Source organism: Hyla sarda, chromosome 6 (assembly GCF_029499605.1).
Source record: "Hyla sarda isolate aHylSar1 chromosome 6, aHylSar1.hap1, whole genome shotgun sequence".
In the NCBI taxonomy this organism is placed as follows: Eukaryota; Metazoa; Chordata; class Amphibia; order Anura; family Hylidae; genus Hyla; species Hyla sarda.
In genome coordinates this window covers 62,900,844-62,928,214 of record NC_079194.1, presented here as the reverse complement: position 1 = coordinate 62,928,214, position 27,371 = coordinate 62,900,844, and the positions used below count along the sequence as shown (strand labels likewise).

The 27,371-nt window shown below is 43.7% G+C and overlaps 1 long non-coding RNA gene across 3 annotated transcripts in view; it reads left to right on the top strand.

The window, feature by feature from the left end:
* Positions 1 to 26,929, top strand: part of LOC130275690 (uncharacterized) — a 40,641-nt gene extending 13,712 nt beyond the window's left edge. Inside the window, exons 3-5 of one of the 3 annotated variants that reach the window (XR_008844869.1) lie at positions 15,454 to 15,526; positions 21,290 to 21,362; positions 26,857 to 26,929. This is a non-coding gene — a long non-coding RNA (uncharacterized LOC130275690). Of the gene's footprint in view, positions 1 to 4,381; positions 4,976 to 15,453; positions 15,527 to 21,289; positions 21,363 to 26,856 lie in introns of those variants that run through there. The other 2 variants (XR_008844871.1, XR_008844870.1) reach the window with 2 other exon arrangements.
* The last annotated feature ends 442 nt before the right edge of the window (positions 26,930 to 27,371 follow it).

The following is a 27,371-nucleotide window of genomic DNA, read 5'->3' as shown; positions in this document are numbered from 1 at the left end:
TTTAAATTTCGGTTCAATCCCACCCCTGCACTGTCCTACACCTCCAGACCGCTCTGTCCCTGCCCCCTTGCCCAGACCCCTTTGTCTGCCTCCTCCTCTAGACCCCTCTGTTCTACTCCTCCAGACCTCTTTGTTCTCCTCCTGCAGATTCCTCTGCCCCACCTCCTCCTGACCCCTCTGTCCGCCACCTACAGACTCCTCTGTCTGCTTCATCCAACCCCCTTAGTCTTTCCCCCGGCTCCTCTTTCCTCCTCCAGATTCCTCTTTCCTCCTCCTCCAGATGATGCATGATAGATGTGTTTATGGCTGGTGTATGTATGACAGACAGTCATACACAAATACATACACACACCTATCATACATACATATATCATTGCGTACACACATCATACATACATCTATCCTACATTCATACTTACATACATCTATCATACAAACTTGCATACATCTTACATGCATAAATACATCTATCATGCATGCACACATCTACCATACATGCATGAATACATCTATCATACATACACACATCTATCATACATAATTACATGCATCTATTATACATGCAAACAAATATCATACAAACATCTATCATACATATATACATGCATGCATACATCTATTATACATACACACATCTATCATACATGCATACATACATCTGTCATGCATACATCTATAATACATACCCACATGACACCTCTATCATGCCATCACCTGGAGATCACCACCACTCATCAGGGTCTGGGGATCAGGTCGGAGACAGCGCTGAATACGCTGGCCATCACTCCTTGCCCTCACTTGGCGCTGGTGTGATTTGTCCAGGACGCAATAAATTTTATTACACTGACAGTTGCAGGCTAGGAGCAGGCATGCGTGCCTGCTCAGGGAACTTCTGCTCCCAACAGCCTCGACAGCTGCCCGATATTGTGGGACTTGGGGTCCGATGTAAGCCACTGCTGTCTTAAAGCAGCGGCATTAATAATTAAAAAAAAAAAATTAAGAAAAAAAAAGAAAAACTCCGACCTGAGACCTGGAGCTGTAGCCCGTTAACCCCCCCTACCCCCCCCCCCCAGCAACACCCCTGTTGGTTGTACATAAAATAAATAATATAAAATATACAAATGTAAAATGAAAAAATGAATATATAATCACCATATAAAATGGTATCCTGACACCATAAATTAGTCAATATATGTCCATACAGCAATCATAGAGTATTTTTGCGCTGGAACCCCCATATTTGGGTACCACTGTGTGAGGAAGAGCGAGCTTATAATACTATCTCCAGCACGAGGACCCTGATACAAAGTATCGCATTGGCTCTCCGCAAGCACTTACACCCTCTCTGCCGCCTGATCTCAGCTCCCAATATTGGGCCGGACGCAGATCCGTGCCAGTCAGCCGGCATATCAGTGCAACTAAGCCACGAGCGGAGAAATGTCCCTTACCGTCCTGAGGGCCCATCCAGAGGACTTGTGACTGCAGGTAATATTCATCATTGTGGCCGGGTACATCCCGTGCCAACCTACACAGAAGCATTGTCTGACATTCACGCAGACGGGTTTTTACCATAAGGACACAGACGGACTTTGGTGTCAGGATACCAATTCATATGGTGATTATATATGCATTTTTTATTTATTTTTTATATTTTTATATATCATACTTATTTTTATAGTTCACTCCCTGTATGTTATAAGTCTGCGACAAGGGCCCTGTTCAGACTTTAGTGTAATATATCTTTTTAATAATTAGCATACAATAAAATTATTTATTTTCTGTACAGCCAATGATATCTCTAGTCTTCAATCAATTCTATACCTTGAGGTCTGTTTCTATATATATATATATATATATATATATATATATATATTTTATATATATATATATATATATATATATATATATATATATATATATATATACATTTATATTTATATATATATATATATATATATATATATATATATATATAAATACCATATTAATTGGCGTTTAACATGCACTGGAGTATAACACGCACCCCCATTTTAACAGGGAAATTTAAGTAAAAAAATAAAATGTAAAATAAATGACTTGGACTTAATGCCACATCATCCACCCAACTTCGTTTTCTTCCACACATCAGTTTGGTCCCGTCCCCTCCAGTGCCACATCATTCCTTCCCTTTTATCAGTTCCTGTGTCACATTTACCCCTCTCATCGCCACCCCCCATGTCTCATCATCCCTCCCATGTCTCATCATTTCCCCCTGTCATAGACCACCACTAGCCATACAGACATTAAGCATTTAGTGCCTCCCCCCACTATCATTTCCCCCTGTCTCAACATCCCCCACCCTGTCTCATCATGTCCCCCATCATTCCCCCCCCTCATCATTTCCCCCTGTCTCATCATGTCCCCACCCTGTCTCATCATGTCCCCCCAACATTCCCCTGTCATCATCCCCCCACCCTGTCTGATCTTCCCCCCCAACCTGTCTCATCATGCCCCCATCATTCCCCCCCTCATCATTTCCCCCTGTCTCATCATCCCCCCAACCTGTCTCATCATCCCCCATCATTTCCCCCTGTCTCATCATCCCCTCAACCTGTCTCATCATCCCCCCATCATTTCCCCCTCCCTCACCATTTCCCCCTGTCTCATCATCCCCCCACCATGTTCCTCCTATGCCAGTGGTCTTCAACCCGTGGACCTCCAGATGTTGCAAAACTACATCTCCCAGCATGCCTGGACAGCGAACGGCTCCTATGCTTCCCCTCATCATTCGCCCTTTTCCCTGCTTTTCATAATTTTTTTTAATTTTCCTTACCTGGCTGCGCTTCGGCTGTCTTGCGGGCTGCGGTCAGTGAAACAGATGAGGGACGTCCTCTCCCGGCTCCTCTGCGCGGCATCAGTGCAGTCACTTTTCATTTCCTGTAACCGCCGCGAGTCAGAGTTTGGAGTGCGGTGACTACAGGAAATGAAAAGTGACGTCACTGATGCCGCGCAGAGAACCCGGGAGAGGACGTCACTTATCTGTTTCACTGACCACAGACCGCAAGACCCGCCGCCTGACCTGGCCTGCCGAAGCGCAGCCAGGAAAGGAAAAAAAAACTATAAAAAGCAGGTAAAAGGGGGAATGGTGAGGGAGGGGGGAGGTAAGAAAACTTAAAAGTAAAACTGTCACTTGTTTTCTCCCACACTATCCACAGGTACTGGTGGATAGTGCGGGAGACGCTGATTAAAATGAGCCCTACCTTGTCCGGATCTGCGCCGCCGTTCTCCCGCAATTGTAGTTTTATTATGTGTTAAAATCTTCTGTAACTGGCACGGGTGGGGCTTCGGCGCTTAACTGGCACTGACGTCAGCGCCGCTTATGAATATTCATCCCCCCTCCTCCCAGTTAGGAGCGTCAAAGAGAGGGAGAACTGGAGGGAGGGGGGATGAATATTCATAAGCGCCGCTGACGTCAGTGCCAGTTGAGCGCCGAAGCCCCACCCATGCCAGTTACAGGAAGATTCCAACACATAATAAAACTACAATTGGGGGTGAACGGCGGCGCAGATACTGACAAGGTAGGGCTCATTTTAATCAGCGTCTCCCGCACTATGCACCAGTACCTGTCAATAGTGCGGGAGAAAACAAGTGAAAGTTTTCCAGGTAATACGGGTATAAAATAAAAGTTACATAAAATGTTTTTATGACCCCTCCCCCACAAAAAAGATACAGAAAGGCAGAATTGTTATGGATAGAAAAAAATAAATAAATAAAAATAATAATAATTTTGCTTCAAATATAAAATTATAAAAAAAAAATAAAAATAAATGGGAAAAGATACCCAAAAAATAAAACAAAACAAAAAAATATAAAACTGACTAAAGCCATGACAATTCATAGCCTGTAAACATAATGCTGAAAAGCATAATACACTGCACTTTAATTCCAGTGCAGTGTAATATATGAGCGATCAAAAGATCACTCTTAATTGCTCTCTTTAAAAAAAATTAAGGGCTATGTTCCCACTCAGGAATTTTAATCCGGAATAATTATGGATGAAAATTCCACTGGATCATTGCCATCCTCATAGATGGCAATGTATTCTGCACAGATTACATCTAAACAAAGTTAAAAATAAAAAACGAACAATTCATAAAACCATCAACCCCTACACCCGCAAAATATATATATTTATAGAGAACAAAACCAAAAGATATTTAACACCTTCAGTATAATGTTTAGAGGCATAAAACATTTACAAAAATTATTGAAATGTTTTGTTCCTTTTTCGGATGCAGTTTCATAATTCCTGAGATAAGTAGTTCTGTCCCTAGAGTGTTATATATATAAGCGTCTGTAGCATGTATCAGGAACATGTTATCATACCTGTGTCTTTTTATAGGTGACTGATGCCCGGTGAGAAGTTGAACGTGAGACATACCCCCGTCAGCTGCAAGAAAGGAACCCCGAGACAGGTAATTAATATTTATATTAATTACTGATAACAATCAGGCTAGATGTAACATCTAGACCTGCAGAGATGTGATAGTCTCTACCTTATACATGAAGATATATGTGTTGTTTATAAGTATATCATCTATAGACAGCTTCTTTTATAACACAACCATATCTCAGGTACAGAGATTAGGATCATTTATGATCCCCATACTCTGTTTTTCATTTGTAGGAATCCCCTTTTCCAATATTTAATAGAATAGAATCGACTGACCGAAGAGTTTACAAGTTTACTTTAGGGCGTAATACATTGCACTTTAATAGCAGTGCAGTGTATTATAAGAGCGATCTGAAAATCACTGTTAAAAATCTTCTTTATAGAAAATAAAAGGCTAGGTTCACACTGAGGAATATCCAGCCGGAATATATACTGCAGGAGGTTCTACGGGTATATTGCCGTCCTCATAGATGGCAATGTATTCTGCATGGATCCTGTCTAAAGAAAGTTAAAAATAAACAATTTATAAAATAACCCCAACCCGAGCCCTACAAAAATACATATGTTGACCACCGCACAAAGTGGCGGCTGACACGCTCCCTCAATACAACTCTATGGCAGAGCCGGAGCTCTGCCTTCGGCAATCTCCGGCTCTGCCATAGCGATGTATTGAGGGGGCGTGTCGGTCGCCACTTCGTGCGGTGGTCAACACGCCCCCTTCCTGTGGGCTGTCAGGGTCCCGTACAGGAGATTGCCGGGGGCTTCCAGCGGTCGGACCCCCCACGATCTCTTGTACGGGGCCCAGACAGCCCGCAGGAAGGGGGCATGTTGACCACCGCACAACGTGGCGGCTGACACGCTCCCTCAATACAACTCTATGGCAGAGCCCGAGCTCTGCCTTCGGCAATCTCCGCTTCCTGCGGTGGTCAACACCCACTATCTGGCCAGCGAGCCTGGCCCCCATACAGAGAGATCGCGGGGGGGCCCCAGCAGTCGGACCCCCGCGATCTTAAACTTATCCCCTATCCTTAGGATAAGGGATATGTTTTTCACCACTGGACTACCCCTTTAACCATGCCATACTCTTTACTCCTTAATATAACCCTTCCAGAAACTGTGCCCTCTGCCACACACTGTACCCATAATAATAATACTGCCACGCATTGTTTTTTTTTTTTTAATTTCGGTTGAATCCCACCCCTGCACTGTCCTACACCTCCAGACCGCTCTGTCCCTGCCCCCTTGCCCAGACCCCTTTGTCTGCCTCCTCCTCTAGACCCCTCTGTTCTACTCTTCCAGACCTCTTTGTTCTCCTCCTGCAGATTCCTCTGCCCCACCTCCTCCTGACCCCTCTGTCCGCCACCTCCAGACTCCTCTGTCTGCTTCATCCAAACCCCTTAGTCTTTCCCCAGGCTCCTCTTTCCTCCTCCAGATTCCTCTTTCCTCCTCCTCCAGATGATGCATGATAGATGTGTTTATGGCTGGTGTATGTATGACAGACAGTCATACACAAATACATACACACACCTATCATACATACATATATCATTGCGTACACACATCATACATACATCTATCCTACATTCATACTTGCATACATCTATCATACAAACTTGCATACATCTTACATGCATAAATACATCTATCATGCATGCACACATCTACCATACATGCATGAATACATCTATCATACATACACACATCTATCATACATGCATACATACATCTGTCATGCATACATCTAAAATACATACCCACATGACACCTCTATCATGCCATCATCTGGAGATCACCACCACTCATCAGGGTCTGGGGATCAGGTCGGAGACAGCGCTGAATACGCTGGCCATCACTCCTTGCCCTCACTTGGCGCTGGTGTGATTTTTCCAGGACGCAATAAATTTTATTACACTGACAGTTGCAGGCTAGGAGCAGGCATGCGTGCCTGCTCAGGGAACTTCTGCTCCCAACAGCCTCGGCAGCTGCCCGATATTGTGGGACTTGGGGTCCGATGTAAGCCACTGCTGTCTTAAAGCAGCGGCATTAATAATTAAAAAAAAAAATTAAGAAAAAAAAAAAGAAAAACTCCGACCTGAGACCTGGGGCTGTAGCCCGTTAACCCCCCCTACCCCCCCCCCCCCCCCAGCAACACCCCTGTTGGTTGTACATAAAATAAATAATATAAAATATACAAATGTAAAATGAAAAAATGAATATATAATCACCATATAAAATGGTATCCTGACACCATAAATTAGTCAATATATGTCCATACAGCAATCATAGAGTATTTTTGCGCTGGAACCCCCATATTTGGGTACCACTGTGTGAGGAAGAGCGAGCTTATAATACTATCTACAGCACGAGGACCCTGATACAAAGTATCGCATTGGCTCTCCGCAAGCACTTACACCCTCTCTGCCGCCTGATCTCAGCTCCCAATATTGGGCCGGACGCAGATCTGTGCCAGTCAGCCGGCATCTTAGTGCAACTAAGCCACAAGCGGAGAAATGTCCCTTACCGTCCTGAGGGCCCATCCAGAGGACTTGTGACTGCAGGTAATATTCATCATTGTGGCCGGGTACATCCCGTGCCAACCTACACAGAAGCATTGTCTGACATTCACGCAGACGGGTTTTTACCATAAGGACACAGACGGAGTTTGGTGTCAGGATACCAATTCATATGGTGATTATATATGCATTTTTATTTTTTATTTTATATCTTTATATATCATACTTATTTTTATAGTTCACGCCCTGTATGTTATAAGTCTGCGACAAGGGCCCTGTTCAGACTTTAGTGTAATATATCGTTTTAATAATTAGCATACAATAAAATTATTTATTTTATGTACAACCAATGATATCTCTAGTCTTCAATCAATTCTATACCTTGAGGTCTGTTTCTATATATATATATATATATATATATATATATATATATATATAGATATATATATATATATATATATTTTATATATATATATATATATATATACATTTATATTTATATATATATATATATATAAACAGCATATTAATCGGCGTTTAACATGCACTGGAGTATAACACGCACCCCCATTTTAACAGGGAAATTTAAGTAAAAAAATAAAATGTAAAATAAATGACTTGGACTAAATGCCACATCATCCACCCAACTTTGTTTTCTTCCACACATCAGTTTGGTCCCGTCCCCTCCAGTGCCACATCATTCCTTCGCTTTTATCAGTCCCTGTGCCACATTTACCCCTCTCATCGCCACCCCCCATGTCTCATCATCCCTCCCATGTCTCATCAATTCCCCCTGTCATAGACCACCACTAGCCATACAGACATTAAGCATTTAGTGCCTCCCCCCACTATCATTTCCCCCTGTATCAACATCCCCCCACCCTGTCTCATCATGTCCCCCATCATTCCCCCCCCTCATCATTTCCCCGTGTCTCATCATGTCCCCACCCTGTCTCATCATGTCCCCCCAACATTCCCCTGTCATCATCCCCCCACCCTGTCTGATCATCCCCCCCAACCTGTCTCATCATGCCCCCATCATTCCCCCCCTCATCATTTCCCCCTGTCTCATCATCCCCCCAACCTGTCTCATCATCCCCCATCATTTCCCCCTGTCTCATCATCCCCCCAACCTGTCTCATCATCCCCCCATCATTTCCCCCTCCCTCACCATTTCCCCCTGTCTCATCATCCCCCCACCATGTTCCTCCTATGCCAGTGGTCTTCAACCCGTGGACCTCCAGATGTTGCAAAACTACATCTCCCAGCATGCCTGGACAGCCAACGGCTCCTATGCTTCCCCTCCCTCATCATTCGCCCTTTTCCCTGCTTTTCATAGTTTTTTTTAAATTTTCCTTACCTGGCTGCGCTTCGGCTGTCTTGCGGGCTGCGGTCAGTGAAACAGATGAGGGACGTCCTCTCCCGGCTCCTCTGCGCGACATCAGTGCAGTCACTTTTCATTTCCTGTAACCGCCGCGAGTCAGAGTTTGGAGTGCGGCGACTACAGGAAATGAAAAGTGACGTCACTGATGCCGCGCAGAGAACCCGGGAGAGGACGTCACTTATCTGTTTCACTGACCACAGACCGCAAGACCCGCCGCCTGACCTGGCCTGCCGAAGCGCAGCCAGGAAAGGAAAAAAAACTATAAAAAGCAGGTAAAAGGGGGAATGGTGAGGGAGGGGGAGGTAAGAAAACTTAAAAGTAAAACTGTCACTTGTTTTCTCCCGCACTATCCACAGGTACTGGTGGGTAGTGCGGGAGACGCTGATTAAAATGAGCCCTACCCTGTCCGGATCTGCCCTGCCGTTCTCCCGCAATTGTAGTTTTATTATGTGTTAAAATCTTCTGTAACTGGCACGGGCGGGGCTTCGGCGCTTAACTGGCACTGACGTCAGCGCCGCTTATGAATATTCATCCCCCCTCCTCCCAGTTAGGAGCGGCAAAGAGAGGGAGAACTGGAGGGAGGGGGGATGAATATTCATAAGCGCCGCTGACGTCAGTGCCAGTTGAGCGCCGAAGCCCCGCCCATGCCAGTTACAGGAAGATTCCAACACATAATAAAACTACAATTGGGGGAGAACGGCGGCGCAGATACTGACAAGGTAGGGCTCATTTTAATCAGCGTCTCCCGCACTATCCACCAGTACCTGTCAATAGTGCGGGAGAAAACAAGTGAAAGTTTTCCAGGTAATACGGGTATAAAATAAAAGTTATATAAAATGTTTTTATGACCCCTCCCCCACAAAAAAGATACAGAAAGGCAGAATTGTTCTGGATAGAAAAAAATAAATAAATAAAAATAATAATAATTTTGCTTCAAATATAAAATTATAAAAAAAATAAAATAAATGGGAAAAGATACCCAAAAATAAAACAAAACAAAAAAAATATAAAACTGACTAAAGCATGACAATTCATAGCCTGTAAACATAATGCTGAAAAGCATAATACACTGCACTTTAATTCCAGTGCAGTGTAATATATGAGCGATCAAAAGATCACTCTTAATTGCTCTATTTAAAAAAACATTAAGGGCTATGTTCCCACTCAGGAATTTTAATCCGGAATAATTATGGATGAAAATTCCACTGGATCATTGCCATCCTCATAGATGGCAATGTATTCTGCACAGATTACATCTAAACAAAGTTAAAAATAAAAAACAAACAATTCATAAAACCATCAACCCCTACACCCGCAAAATATATATATTTATAGAAAACAAAACCAAAAGATATTTAACACCTTCAGTATAATGTTTAGAGGCATAAAACATTTACAAAAATTATTGAAATGTTTTGTTCCTTTTTCGGATGCAGTTTCATAATTCCTGAGATAAGTAGTTCTGTCCCTAGAGTGTTATATATATAAGCGTCTGTAGCATGTATCAGGAACATGTTATCATACCTGTGTCTTTTTATGGGTGACTGATGCCCGGTGAGAAGTTGAACGTGACACATACCCCCGTCAGCTGCAAGAAAGGAACCGCGAGACAGGTAATTAATATTTATATTAATTACTGATAACAATCAGGCTAGATGTAACATCTAGACCTGCAGAGATGTGATAGTCTCTACCTTATACATGAAGATATATGTGTTGTTTATAAGTATATCATCTATAGACAGCTTCTTTTATAACACAACCATATCTCAGGTACAGAGATTAGGATCATTTATGATCCCCAAACTCTGTTTTTCATTTGTAGGAATCCCCTTTTCCAATATTTAATAGAATAGAATCGACTGACCGAAGAGTTTACAAGTTTACTTTAGGGCGTAATACATTGCACTTTAATAGCAGTGCAGCGTATTATAAGAGCGATCTGAAAATCACTGTTAAAAATCTTCTTTATAGAAAATAAAAGGCTAGGTTCACACTGAGGAATATCCAGCCAAAATATATACTGCAGGAGGTTCTACGGGTATATTGCCGTCCTCATAGATGGCAATGTATTCTGCATGGATCCTGTCTAAAGAAAGTTAAAAATAAACAATTTATAAAATAACCCCAACCCGAGCCCTACAAAAATACATATGTTTATATGTTGACCACCGCACAAAGTGGCGGCTGACACGCTCCCTCAATACAACTCTATGGCAGAGCCGGAGCTCTGCCTTCGGCAATCTCCGGCTCTGCCATAGCGATGTATTGAGGGGGCGTGTCGGCCGCCACTTGTCGGCCGCCACTTCGTGCGGTGGTCAACACGCCCCCTTCCTGTGGGCTGTCAGGGTCCCGTACAGGAGATTGCGGGGGGCTTCCAGCGGTCGGACCCCCCACGATCTCTTGTACGGGGCCCCGACAGCCCGCAGTAAGGGGGCGTGTTGACCACCGCACAACGTGGCGGCTGACACGCTCCCTCAATACAACTCTATGGCAGAGCCCGAGCTCTGCCTTCGGCAATCTCCGCTTCGTGCGGTGGTCAACACCCACTATCTGGCCAGCGAGCCTGGCCCCCATACAGAGAGATCGCGGGGGGGCCCCAGCAGTCGGACCCCGCGATCTTAAACTTATCCCCTATCCTTAGGATAAGGGATATGTTTTTCACCACTGGACTACCCCTTTAACCATGCCATACTCTTTACTCCTTAATATAACCCTTCCAGAAACTGTGCCCTCTGCCACACACTGTACCCATAATAATAATACTGCCACACATTGTTTTTTTTAAAATTTCGGTTGAATCCCACCCCTGCACTGTCCTACACCTCCAGACCGCTGTGTCCCTGCCCCCTTGCCCAGACCCCTTTGTCTGCCTCCTCCTCTAGACCCCTCTGTTCTACTCCTCCAGACCTCTTTGTTCTCCTCCTGCAGATTCCTCTGCCCCACCTCCTCCTGACCCCTCTGTCCGCCACCTCCAGACTCCTCTGTCTGCTTCATCCAACCCCCTTAGTCTTTCCCCCGGCTCCTCTTTCCTCCTCCAGATTCCTCTTTCCTCCTCCTCCAGATGATGCATGATAGATGTGTTTATGGCTGGTGTATGTATGACAGACAGTCATACACAAATACATACACACACCTATCATACATACATATATCATTGCGTACACACATCATACATACATCTATCCTACATTCATACTTACATACATCTATCATACAAACTTGCATACATCTTACATGCATAAATACATCTATCATGCATGCACACATCTACCATACATGCATGAATACATCTATCATACATACACACATCTATCATACATAATTACATGCATATATTATACATACAAACAAATATCATACAAACATCTATCATACATATATACATGCATGCATACATCTATTATACATACACACATCTATTATACATGCATGCATACATCTGTCATGCATACATCTATAATACATACCCACATGACACCTCTATCATGCCATCACCTGGAGATCACCACCACTCATCAGGGTCTGGGGATCAGGTCGGAGACAGCGCTGAATACGCTGGCCATCACTCCTTGCCCTCACTTGGCGCTGGTGTGATTTGTCCAGGATGCAATAAATTTTATTACACTGACAGTTGCAGGCTAGGAGCAGGCATGCGTGCCTGCTCAGGGAACTTCTGCTCCCAACAGCCTCGACAGCTGCCCGATATTGTGGGACTTGGGGTCCGATGTAAGCCACTGCTGTCTTAAAGCAGCGGCATTAATAATTAAAAAAAAAAAATTAAGAAAAACTCCGACCTGAGTCCTGGGGCTGTAGCCCGTTAAACCCCCTACCCCCCCCCCCCCCAGCAACACCCCTGTTGGTTGTACATAAAATAAATAATATAAAATATACAAATGTAAAATGAAAAAATGAATATATAATCACCATATAAAATGGTATCCTGACACCATAAATTAGTCAATATATGTCCATACAGCAATCATAGAGTATTTTTGCGCTGGAACCCCCATATTTGGGTACCACTGTGTGAGGAAGAGCGAGCTTATAATACTATCTCCAGCACGAGGACCCTGATACAAAGTATCGCATTGGCTCTCCGCAAGCACTTACACCCTCTCTGCCGCCTGATCTCAGCTCCCAATATTGGGCCGGACGCAGATCCGTGCCAGTCAGCCGGCATCTCAGTGCAACTAAGCCACGAGCGGAGAAATGTCCCTTACCGTCCTCAGGGCCCATCCAGAGGACTTGTGACTGCAGGTAATATTCATCATTGTGGCCGGGTACATCCCGTGCCAACCTACACAGAAGCATTGTCTGACATTCACGCAGACGGGTTTTTACCATAAGGACACAGACGGACTTTGGTGTCAGGATACCAATTCATATGGTGATTATATATGCATTTTTTATTTATTTTTTATATTTTTATATATCATACTTATTTTTATAGTTCACTCCCTGTATGTTATAAGTCTGCGACAAGGGCCCTGTTCAGACTTTAGTGTAATATATCTTTTTAATAATTAGCATACAATAAAATTATTTATTTTCTGTACAGCCAATGATATCTCTAGTCTTCAATCAATTCTATACCTTGAGGTCTGTTTCTATATATATATATATATATATATATATATATATATTTTATACATATATATATATATATATATATATAGATATACATTTATATTTATATATATATATCTATATATATATATATAAATACCATATTAATCGGCGTTTAACATGCACTGGAGTATAACACGCACCCCCATTTTAACAGGGAAATTTAAGTAAAAAAATAAAATGTAAAATAAATGACTTGGACTAAATGCCACATCATCCACCCAACTTCGTTTTCTTCCACACATCAGTTTGGTCCCGTCCCCTCCAGTGCCACATCATTCCTTCCCTTTTATCAGTTCCTGTGTCACATTTACCCCTCTCATCGCCACCCCCCATGTCTCATCATCCCTCCCATGTCTCATCATTTCCCCCTGTCATAGACCACCACTAGCCATACAGACATTAAGCATTTAGTGCCTCCCCCCACTATCATTTCCCCCTGTCTCAACATCCCCCACCCTGTCTCATCATGTCCCCCATCATTCCCCCCCCTCATCATTTCCCCCTGTCTCATCATGTCCCCACCCTGTCTCATCATGTCCCTCCAACATTCCCCTGTCATCATCCCCCCACCCTGTCTGATCATCCCCCCCAACCTGTCTCATCATGCCCCCATCATTCCCCCCTCATCATTTCCCCCTGTCTCATCATCCACCCAACCTGTCTCATCATCCCCCATCATTTCCCCCTGTCTCATCATCCCCCAACCTGTCTCATCATCCCCCCATCATTTCCCTCTCCCTCACCATTTCCCCCTGTCTCATCATCCCCCCACCATGTTCCTCCTATGCCAGTGGTCTTCAACCCGTGGACCTCCAGATGTTGCAAAACTACATCTCCCAGCATGCCTGGACAGCCAACGGCTCCTATGCTTCCCCTCCCTCATCATTCGCCCTTTTCCCTGCTTTTCATAGTTTTTTTTAATTTTCCTTACCTGGCTGCGCTTCGGCTGTCTTGCGGGCTGCGGTCAGTGAAACAGATGAGGGACGTCCTCTCCCGGCTCCTCTGCGCGGCATCAGTGCAGTCACTTTTCATTTCCTGTAACCGCCGCGAGTCAGAGTTTGGAGTGCGGCGACTACAGGAAATGAAAAGTGATGTCACTGATGCCGCGCAGAGAACCCGGGAGAGGACGTCACTTATCTGTTTCACTGACCACAGACCGCAAGACCCGCCGCCTGACCTGGCCTGCCGAAGCGCAGCCAGGAAAGGAAAAAAAAACTATAAAAAGCAGGTAAAAGGGGGAATGGTGAGGGAGGGGGGAGGTAAGAAAACTTAAAAGTAAAACTGTCACTTATTTTCTCCCGCACTATCCACAGGTACTGGTGGATAGTGCGGGAGACGCTGATTAAAATGAGCCCTACCTTGTCCGGATCTGCGCCGCCGTTCTCCCGCAATTGTAGTTTTATTATGTGTTAAAATCTTCTGTAACTAGCACGGACGGGGCTTCGGCGCTTAACTGGCACTGACGTCAGCGCCGCTTATGAATATTCATCCCCCCTCCTCCCAGTTAGGAGCGGCAAAGAGAGGGAGAACTGGAGGGAGGGGGGATGAATATTGATAAGCGCCGCTGACGTCATTGCCCGTTGAGCGCCGAAGCCCCACCCATGCCAGTTACAGGAAGATTCCAACACATAATAAAACTACAATTGGGGGAGAACGGCGGCGCAGATACTGACAAGGTAGGGCTCATTTTAATCAGCGTCTCCCGCACTATCCACCAGTACCTGTCAATAGTGCGGGAGAAAACAAGTGAAAGTTTTCCAGGTAATACGGGTATAAAATAAAAGTTACATAAAATGTTTTTATGACCCCTCCCCCACAAAAAAGATACAGAAAGGCAGAATTGTTATGGATAGAAAAAAAAAAAAAAAATAATAATAATTTTGCTTCAAATATAAAATTATAATAAAAAATAAATAAATGGGAAAAGATACCCAAAAAATAAAACAAAACAAAAAAATATAAAACTGACTAAAGCCATGACAATTCATAGCCTGTAAACATAATGCTGAAAAGCATAATACACTGCACTTTAATTCCAGTGCAGTGTAATATATGAGCGATCAAAAGATCACTCTTAATTGCTCTCTTTAAAAAAAATTAAGGGCTATGTTCCCACTCAGGAATTTTAATCCGGAATAATTATGGATGAAAATTCCACTGGATCATTGCCATCCTCATAGATGGCAATGTATTCTGCACAGATTACATCTAAACAAAGTTAAAAATAAAAAACGAACAATTCATAAAACCATCAACCCCTACACCCGCAAAATATATATATTTATAGAAAACAAAACCAAAAGATATTTAACACCTTCAGTATAATGTTTAGAGGCATAAAACATTTACAAAAATTATTGAAATGTTTTGTTCCTTTTTCGGATGCAGTTTCATAATTCCTGAGATAAGTAGTTCTGTCCCTAGAGTGTTATATATATAAGCGTCTGTAGCATGTATCAGGAACATGTTATCATACCTGTGTCTTTTTATAGGTGACTGATGCCCGGTGAGAAGTTGAACGTGACACATACCCCCGTCAGCTGCAAGAAAGGAACCGCGAGACAGGTAATTAATATTTATATTAATTACTGATAACAATCAGGCTAGATGTAACATCTAGACCTGCAGAGATGTGATAGTCTCTACCTTATACATGAAGATATATGTGTTGTTTATAAGTATATCATCTATAGACAGCTTCTTTTATAACACAACCATATCTCAGGTACAGAGATTAGGATCATTTATGATCCCCAAACTCTGTTTTTCATTTGTAGGAATCCCCTTTTCCAATATTTAATAGAATAGAATCGACTGACCGAAGAGTTTACAAGTTTACTTTAGGGCGTAATACATTGCACTTTAATAGCAGTGCAGCGTATTATAAGAGCGATCTGAAAATCACTGTTAAAAATCTTCTTTATAGAAAATAAAAGGCTAGGTTCACACTGAGGAATATCCAGCCGGAATATATACTGCAGGAGGTTCTACGGGTATATTGCCGTCCTCATAGATGGCAATGTATTCTGCATGGATCCTGTCTAAAGAAAGTTAAAAATAAACAATTTATAAAATAACCCCAACCCGAGCCCTACAAAAATACATATGTTTATATGTTGACCACCGCACAAAGTGGCGGCTGACACGCTCCCTCAATACAACTCTATGGCAGAGCCGGAGCTCTGCCTTCGGCAATCTCCGGCTCTGCCATAGCGATGTATTGAGGGGGCGTGTCGGCCGCCACTTCGTGCGGTGGTCAACACGCCCCCTTCCTGTGGGCTGTCAGGGTCCCGTACAGAAGATTGCGGGGGGCTTCCAGCGGTCGGACCCCCCACGATCTCTTGTACGGGGCCCCGACAGCCCGCAGGAAGGGGGCGTGTTGACCACCGCACAACGTGGCGGCTGACACGCTCCCTCAATACAACTCTATGGCAGAGCCGGAGCTCTGCCTTCGGCAATCTCCGGCTCTGCCATAGCGATGTATTGAGGGGGGGTGTCGGCCGCCACTTCGTGCGGTGGTCAACACGCCCCCTTCCTGTGGGCTGTCAGGGTCCCGTACAGGAGATTGCGGGGGGCTTCCAGCGGTCGGACCCCCCACGATCTCTTGTACGGGGCCCCGACAGCCCGCAGGAAGGGGGCGTGTTGACCACCGCACAATGTGGCGGCTGACACGCTCCCTCAATACAACTCTATGGCAGAGCCCGAGCTCTGCCTTCGGCAATCTCCGCTTCGTGCGGTGGTCAACACCCACTATCTGGCCAGCGAGCCTGGCCCCCATACAGAGAGATCGTGGGGGGGCCCCAGCAGTCGGACCCCGCGATCTTAAACTTATCCCCTATCCTTAGGATAAGGGATATGTTTTTCACCACTGGACTACCCCTTTAACCATGCCATACTCTTTACTCCTTAATATAACCCTTCCAGAAACTGTGCCCTCTGCCACACACTGTACCCATAATAATAATACTGCCACACATTGTTTTTTTTTTTAATTTCGGTTCAATCCCACCCCTGCACTGTCCTACACCTCCAGACCGCTCTGTCCCTGCCCCCTTGCCCAGACCCCTTTGTCTGCCTCCTCCTCTAGACCCCTCTGTTCTACTCCTCCAGACCTCTTTGTTCTCCTCCTGCAGATTCCTCTGCCCCACCTCCTCCTGACCCCTCTGTCCGCCACCTCCAGACTCCTCTGTCTGCTTCATCCAACCCCCTTAGTCTTTCCCCCGGCTCCTCTTTCCTCCTCCAGATTCCTCTTTCCTCCTCCTCCAGATGATGCATGATAGATGTGTTTATGGCTGGTGTATGTATGACAGACAGTCATACACAAATACATACACACACCTATCATACATACATATATCATTGCGTACACACATCATACATACATCTATCCTACATTCATACTTACATACATCTATCATACAAACTTGCATACATCTTACATGCATAAATACATCTATCATGCATGCACACATCTACCATACATGCATGAATACATCTATCATACATACACACATCTATCATACATAATTAAATGCATCTATTATACATACAAACAAATATCATACAAACATCTATCATACATATATACATGCATGCATACATCTATTATACATACACGCATCTATCATACATGCATACATACATCTGTCATGCATACATCTATAATACATACCCACATGACACCTCTATCATGCCATCACCTGGAGATCACCACCACTCATCAGGGTCTGGGGATCAGGTCGGAGACAGCGCTGAATACGCTGGCCATCACTCCTTGCCCTCACTTGGCGCTGGTGTGATTTGTCCAGGACGCAATAAATTTTATTACACTGACAGTTGCAGGCTAGGAGCAGGCATGCGTGCCTGCTCAGGGAACTTCTGCTCCCAACAGCCTCGACAGCTGCCCGATATTGTGGGACTTGGGGTCCGATGTAAGCCACTGCTGTCTTAAAGCAGCGGCATTAATAATTAAAAAAAAAAAATTAAGAAAAAAAAAGAAAAACTCCGACCTGAGACCTGGGGCTGTAGCCCGTTAACCCCCCTACCCCCCCACCCCCCCCCCCAGCAACACCCCTGTTGGTTGTACATAAAATAAATAATATAAAATATACAAATGTAAAATGAAAAAATGAATATATAATCACCATATAAAATGGTATCCTGACACCATAAATTAGTCAATATATGTCCATACAGCAATCATAGAGTATTTTTGCGCTGGAACCCCCATATTTGGGTACCACTGTGTGAGGAAGAGCGAGCTTATAATACTATCTCCAGCACGAGGACCCTGATACAAAGTATCGCATTGGCTCTCCGCAAGCACTTACACCCTCTCTGCCGCCTGATCTCAGCTCCCAATATTGGGCCGGACGCAGATCCGTGCCAGTCAGCCGGCATCTCAGTGCAACTAAGCCACGAGCGGAGAAATGTCCCTTACCGTCCTGAGGGCCCATCCAGAGGACTTGTGACTGCAGGTAATATTCATCATTGTGGCCGGGTACATCCCGTGCCAACCTACACAGAAGCATTGTCTGACATTCACGCAGACGGGTTTTTACCATAAGGACACAGACGGACTTTGGTGTCAGGATACCAATTCATATGGTGATTATATATGCATTTTTTATTTATTTTTTATATTTTTATATATCATACTTATTTTTATAGTTCACTCCCTGTATGTTATAAGTCTGCGACAAGGGCCCTGTTCAGACTTTAGTGTAATATATCTTTTTAATAATTAGCATACAATAAAATTATTTATTTTCTGTACAGCCAATGATATCTCTAGTCTTCAATCAATTCTATACCTTGAGGTCTGTTTCTATATATATATATATATATATATATATATATATATTTTATATATATATATATATATATATACATTTATATTTATATATATATATATATATATAAATACCATATTAATTGGCGTTTAACATGCACTGGAGTATAACACGCACCCCCATTTTAACAGGGAAATTTAAGTAAAAAAATAAAATGTAAAATAAATGACTTGGACTTAATGCCACATCATCCACCCAACTTCGTTTTCTTCCACACATCAGTTTGGTCCCGTCCCCTCCAGTGCCACATCATTCCTTCCCTTTTATCAGTTCCTGTGTCACATTTACCCCTCTCATCGCCACCCCCCATGTCTCATCATCCCTCCCATGTCTCATCATTTCCCCCTGTCATAGACCACCACTAGCCATACAGACATTAAGCATTTAGTGCCTCCCCCCACTATCATTTCCCCCTGTCTCAACATCCCCCACCCTGTCTCATCATGTCCCCCATCATTCCCCCCCCTCATCATTTCCCCCTGTCTCATCATGTCCCCACCCTGTCTCATCATGTCCCCCCAACATTCCCCTGTCATCATCCCCCCACCCTGTCTGATCATCCCCCCCAACCTGTCTCATCATGCCCCCATCATTCCCCCCCTCATCATTTCCCCCTGTCTCATCATCCCCCCAACCTGTCTCATCATCCCCCATCATTTCCCCCTGTCTCATCATCCCCCCAACCTGTCTCATCATCCCCCCATCATTTCCCCCTCCCTCACCATTTCCCCCTGTCTCATCATCCCCCCACCATGTTCCTCCTATGCCAGTGGTCTTCAACCCGTGGACCTCCAGATGTTGCAAAACTACATCTCCCAGCATGCCTGGACAGCCAACGGCTCCTATGCTTCCCCTCCCTCATCATTTGCCCTTTTCCCTGCTTTTCATAGTTTTTTTAAATTTTCCTTACCTGGCTGCGCTTCGGCTGTCTTGCGGGCTGCGGTCAGTGAAACAGATGAGGGATGTCCTCTCCCGGCTCCTCTGCGCGGCATCAGTGCAGTCACTTTTCATTTCCTGTAACCGCCGCGAGTCAGAGTTTGGAGTGCGGCGACTACAGGAAATGAAAAGTGACGTCACTGATGCCGCGCAGAGAACCCGGGAGAGGACGTCACTTATCTGTTTCACTGACCACAGACCGCAAGACCCGCCGCCTGACCTGGCCTGCCGAAGCGCAGCCAGGAAAGGAAAAAAAAACTATAAAAAGCAGGTAAAAGGGGGAATGGTGAGGGAGGGGGGAGGTAAGAAAACTTAAAAGTAAAACTGTCACTTGTTTTCTCCCACACTATCCACAGGTACTGGTGGATAGTGCGGGAGACGCTGATTAAAATGAGCCCTACCTTGTCCGGATCTGCGCCGCCGTTCTCCCGCAATTGTAGTTTTATTATGTGTTAAAATCTTCTGTAACTGGCACGGGTGGGGCTTCGGCGCTTAACTGGCACTGACGTCAGCGCCGCTTATGAATATTCATCCCCCCTCCTCCCAGTTAGGAGCGTCAAAGAGAGGGAGAACTGGAGGGAGGGGGGATGAATATTCATAAGCGCCGCTGACGTCAGTGCCAGTTGAGCGCCGAAGCCCCGCCCATGCCAGTTACAGGAAGATTCCAACACATAATAAAACTACAATTGGGGGAGAACGGCGGCGCAGATACTGACAAGGTAGGGCTCATTTTAATCAGCGTCTCCCGCACTATGCACCAGTACCAGTCAATAGTGCGGGAGAAAACAAGTGAAAGTTTTCCAGGTAATACGGGTATAAAATAAAAGTTACATAAAATGTTTTTATGACCCCTCCCCCACAAAAAAGATACAGAAAGGCAGAATTGTTATGGATAGAAAAAAATAAATAAATAAAAATAATAATAATTTTGCTTCAAATATAAAATTATAATAAAAAATAAATAAATGGGAAAAGATACCCAAAAAATAAAACAAAACAAAAAAATATAAAACTGACTAAAGCCATGACAATTCATAGCCTGTAAACATAATGCTGAAAAGCATAATACACTGCACTTTAATTCCAGTGCAGTGTAATATATGAGCGATCAAAAGATCACTCTTAATTGCTCTCTTTAAAAAAAATTAAGGGCTATGTTCCCACTCAGGAATTTTAATCCGGAATAATTATGGATGAAAATTCCACTGGATCATTGCCATCCTCATAGATGGCAATGTATTCTGCACAGATTACATCTAAACAAAGTTAAAAATAAAAAACGAACAATTCATAAAACCATCAACCCCTACACCCGCAAAATATATATATTTATAGAAAACAAAACCAAAAGATATTTAACACCTTCAGTATAATGTTTAGAGGCATAAAACATTTACAAAAATTATTGAAATGTTTTGTTCCTTTTTCGGATGCAGTTTCATAATTCCTGAGATAAGTAGTTCTGTCCCTAGAGTGTTATATATATAAGCGTCTGTAGCATGTATCAGGAACATGTTATCATACCTGTGTCTTTTTATAGGTGACTGATGCCCGGTGAGAAGTTGAACGTGACACATACCCCCGTCAGCTGCAAGAAAGGAACCGCGAGACAGGTAATTAATATTTATATTAATTACTGATAACAATCAGGCTAGATGTAACATCTAGACCTGCAGAGATGTGATAGTCTCTACCTTATACATGAAGATATATGTGTTGTTTATAAGTATATCATCTATAGACAGCTTCTTTTATAACACAACCATATCTCAGGTACAGAGATTAGGATCATTTATGATCCCCAAACTCTGTTTTTCATTTGTAGGAATCCCCTTTTCCAATATTTAATAGAATAGAATCGACTGACCGAAGAGTTTACAAGTTTACTTTAGGGCGTAATACATTGCACTTTAATAGCAGTGCAGCGTATTATAAGAGCGATCTGAAAATCACTGTTAAAAATCTTCTTTATAGAAAATAAAAGGCTAGGTTCACACTGAGGAATATCCAGCCGGAATATATACTGCAGGAGGTTCTACGGGTATATTGCCGTCCTCATAGATGGCAATGTATTCTGCATGGATCCTGTCTAAAGAAAGTTAAAAATAAACAATTTATAAAATAACCCCAACCCGAGCCCTACAAAAATACATATGTTTATATGTTGACCACCGCACAAAGTGGCGGCTGACACGCTCCCTCAATACAACTCTATGGCAGAGCCGGAGCTCTGCCTTCGGCAATCTCCGGCTCTGCCATAGCGATGTATTGAGGGGGCGTGTCGGCCGCCACTTCGTGCGGTGGTCAACACGCCCCCTTCCTGTGGGCTGTCAGGGTCCCGTACAGGAGATTGCGGGGGGCTTCCAGCGGTCGGACCCCCCACGATCTCTTGTACGGGGCCCCGACAGCCCGCAGGAAGGGGGCGTGTTGACCACCGCACAACGTGGCGGCTGACACGCTCCCTCAATACAACTCTATGGCAGAGCCCGAGCTCTGCCTTCGGCAATCTCCGCTTTGTGCGGTGGTCAACACCTACTATCTGGCCAGCGAGCCTGGCCCCCATACAGAGAGATCGTGGGGGGGCCCCAGCAGTCGGACCCCGCGATCTTAAACTTATCCCCTATCCTTAGGATAAGGGATATGTTTTTCACCACTGGACTACCCCTTTAACCATGCCATACTCTTTACTCCTTAATATAACCCTTCCAGAAACTGTGCCCTCTGCCACACACTGTACCCATAATAATAATACTGCCACACATTGTTTTTTTTTTTTAAATTTCGGTTCAATCCCACCCCTGCACTGTCCTACACCTCCAGACCGCTGTGTCCCTGCCCCCTTGCCCAGACCCCTTTGTCTGCCTCCTCCTCTAGACCCCTCTGTTCTACTCCTCCAGACCTCTTTGTTCTCCTCCTGCAGATTCCTCTGCCCCACCTCCTCCTGACCCCTCTGTCCGCCACCTCCAGACTCCTCTGTCTGCTTCATCCAACCCCCTTAGTCTTTCCCCCGGCTCCTCTTTCCTCCTCCAGATTCCTCTTTCCTCCTCCTCCAGATGATGCATGATAGATGTGTTTATGGCTGGTGTATGACAGTCATACACAAATACATACACACACCTATCATACATACATATATCATTGTGTACACACATCATACATACATCTATCCTACATTCATACTTACATACATCTATCATACAAACTTGCATACATCTTACATGCATAAATACATCTATCATGCATGCACACATCTACCATACATGCATGAATACATCTATCATACATACACACATCTATCATACATAATTACATGCATCTATTATACATGCAAACAAATATCATACAAACATCTATCATACATATATACATGCATGCATACATCTATTATACATACACACATCTATCATACATACATACATACATCTGTCATGCATACATCTATAATACATACCCACATGACACCTCTATCATGCCATCACCTGGAGATCACCACCACTCATCAGGGTCTGGGGATCAGGTCGGAGACAGCGCTGAATACGCTGGCCATCACTCCTTGCCCTCACTTGGCGCTGGTGTGATTTGTCCAGGACGCAATAAATTTTATTACACTGACAGTTGCAGGCTAGGAGCAGGCATGCGTGCCTGCTCAGGGAACTTCTGCTCCCAACAGCCTCGACAGCTGGCCGATATTGTGGGACTTGGGGTCCGATGTAAGCCACTGCTGTCTTAAAGCAGCGGCATTAATAATTAAAAAAAAAAAATTAAGAAAAAAAAAAGAAAAACTCCGACCTGAGACCTGGGGCTGTAGCCCGTTAATCCCCCCTTATCCCCCCCCCCCCCAGCAACACCCCTGTTGGTTGTACATAAAATAAATAATATAAAATATACAAATGTAAAATGAAAAAATGAATATATAATCACCATATAAAATGGTATCCTGACACCATAAATTAGTCAATATATGTCCATACAGCAATCATAGAGTATTTTTGCGCTGGAACCCCCATATTTGGGTACCACTGTGTGAGGAAGAGCGAGCTTATAATACTATCTCCAGCACGAGGACCCTGATACAAAGTATCGCATTGGCTCTCCGCAAGCACTTACACCCTCTCTGCCGCCTGATCTCAGCTCCCAATATTGGGCCGGACGCAGATCTGTGCCAGTCAGCCGGCATCTCAGTGCAACTAAGCCACGAGCGGAGAAATGTCCCTTGCCGTCCTGAGGGCCCATCCAGAGGACTTGTGACTGCAGGTAATATTCATCATTGTGGCCGGGTACATCCCGTGCCAACCTACACAGAAGCATTGTCTGACATTCACGCAGACGGGTTTTTACCATAAGGACACAGACGGACTTTGGTGTCAGGATACCAATTCATATGGTGATTATATATGCATTTTTTATTTATTTTTTATATTTTTATATATCATACTTATTTTTATAGTTCACTCCCTGTATGTTATAAGTCTGCGACAAGGGCCCTGTTCAGACTTTAGTGTAATATATCTTTTTAATAATTAGCATATAATAAAATTATTTATTTTCTGTACAGCCAATGATATCTCTAGTCTTCAATTCTATACCTTGAGGTCTGTTTCTATATATATATATATATATATATATATATATATATATATATATTTTATATATATATATATATATATAGATATACATTTATATTTATATATATATATATAAATACCATATTAATTGGCGTTTAACATGCACTGGAGTATAACACGCACCCCCATTTTAACAGCGAAATTTAAGTAAAAAAATAAAATGTAAAATAAATGACTTGGACTTAATGCCACATCATCCACCCAACTTCGTTTTCTTCCACACATCAGTTTGGTCCCGTCCCCTCCAGTGCCACATCATTCCTTCCCTTTTATCAGTTCCTGTGTCACATTTACCCCTCTCATCGCCACCCCCCATGTCTCATCATCCCTCCCATGTCTCATCATTTCCCCCTGTCATAGACCACCACTAGCCATACAGACATTAAGCATTTAGTGCCTCCCCCCACTATCATTTCCCCCTGTCTCAACATCCCCCACCCTGTCTCATCATGTCCCCCATCATTCCCCCCCCTCATCATTTCCCCCTGTCTCATCATGTCCCCACCCTGTCTCATCATGTCCCCCCAACATTCCCCTGTCATCATCCCCCCACCCTGTCTGATCATCCTCCCCAACCTGTCTCATCATGCCCCCATCATTCCCCCCCTCATCATTTCCCCCTGTCTCATCATCCCCCCAACCTGTCTCATCATCCCCCATCATTTCCCCCTGTCTCATCATCCCCCCAACCTGTCTCATCATCCCCCATCATTTCCCCCTCCCTATTTCCCCCTGTCTCATCATCCCCCCACCATGTTCCTCCTATGCCAGTGGTCTTCAACCCGTGGACCTCCAGATGTTGCAAAACTACATCTCCCAGCATGCCTGGACAGCGAACGGCTCCTATGCTTTCCCTCCCTCATCATTCGCCCTTTTCCCTGCTTTTCATAGTTTTTTTTAAATTTTCCTTACCTGGCTGCGCTTCGGCTGTCTTGCGGGCTGCGGTCAGTGAAACAGATGAGGGACGTCCTCTCCCAGCTCCTCTGCGCGGCATCAGTGCAGTCACTTTTCATTTCCTGTAACCGCCGCGAGTCAGAGTTTGGAGTGCGGCGACTACAGGAAATGAAAAGTGACGTCACTGATGCCGCGCAGAGAACCCGGGAGAGGACGTCACTTATCTGTTTCACTGACCACAGACCGCAAGACCCGCCGCCTGACCTGGCCTGCCGAAGCGCAGCCAGGAAAAGAAAAAAAAACTATAAAAAGCAGGTAAAAGGGGGAATGGTGAGGGAGGGGGGAGGTAAGAAAACTTAAAAGTAAAACTGTCACTTGTTTTCTCCCGCACTATCCACAGGTACTGGTGGATAGTGCGGGAGACGCTGATTAAAATGAGCCCTACCTTGTCCGGATCTGCGCCGCCGTTCTCCCGCAATTGTAGTTTTATTATGTGTTAAAATCTTCTGTAACTGGCACGGGTGGGGCTTCGGCGCTTAACTGGCACTGACGTCAGCGCCGCTTATGAATATTCATCCCCCCTCCTTCCAGTTAGGAGCGTCAAAGAGAGGGAGAACTGGAGGGAGGGGGGATGAATATTCATAAGCGCCGCTGACGTCAGTGCCAGTTGAGCGCCGAAGCCCCGCCCATGCCAGTTACAGGAAGATTCCAACACATAATAAAACTACAATTGGGGGAGAACGGCGGCGCAGATACTGACAAGGTAGGGCTCATTTTAATCAGCATCTCCCGCACTATCCACCAGTACCTGTCAATAGTGCGGGAGAAAACAAGTGAAAGTTTTCCAGGTAATACGGGTATAAAATAAAAGTTACATAAAATGTTTTTATGACCCCTCCCCCACAAAAAAGATACAGAAAGGCAGAATTGTTATGGATAGAAAAAAATAAATAAATAAAAATAATAATAATTTTGCTTCAAATATAAAATTATAAAAAAAAAAAAAAAAAAAAATGGGAAAAGATACCCAAAAAATAAAACAAAACAAAAAGATATAAAACTGACTAAAGCCATGACAATTCATAGCCTGTAAACATAATGCTGAAAAGCATAATACACTGCACTTTAATTCCAGTGCAGTGTAATATATGAGCGATCAAAAGATCACTCTTAATTGCTCTCTTTAAAAAAAATTAAGGGCTATGTTCCCACTCAGGAATTTTAATCCGGAATAATTATGGATGAAAATTCCACTGGATCATTGCCATCCTCATAGATGGCAATGTATTCTGCACAGATTACATCTAAACAAAGTTAAAAATAAAAAACGAACAATTCATAAAACCATCAACCCCTACACCCGCAAAATATATATATTTATAGAAAACAAAACCAAAAGATATTTAACACCTTCAGTATAATGTTTAGAGGCAGAAAACATTTACAAAAATTATTGAAATGTTTTGTTCCTTTTTCGGATGCAGTTTCATAATTCCTGAAATAAGTAGTTCTGTCCCTAGAGTGTTATATATATAAGCGTCTGTAGCATGTATCAGGAACATGTTATCATACCTGTGTCTTTTTATAGGTGACTGATGCCCGGTGAGAAGTTGAACGTGACACATACCCCCGTCAGCTGCAAGAAAGGAACCGCGAAACAGGTAATTAATATTTATATTAATTACTGATAACAATCAGGCTAGATGTAACATCTAGACCTGCAGAGATGTGATAGTCTCTACCTTATACATGAAGATATATGTGTTGTTTATAAGTATATCATCTATAGACAGCTTCTTTTATAACACAACCATATCTCAGGTACAGAGATTAGGATCATTTATGATCCCCAAACTCTGTTTTTCATTTGTAGGAATCCCCTTTTCCAATATTTAATAGAATAGAATCGACTGACCGAAGAGTTTACAAGTTTACTTTAGGGCGTAATACATTGCACTTTAATAGCAGTGCAGCGTATTATAAGAGCGATCTGAAAATCACTGTTAAAAATCTTCTTTATAGAAAATAAAAGGCTAGGTTCACACTGAGGAATATCCAGCCGGAATATATACTGCAGGAGGTTCTACGGGTATATTGCCGTCC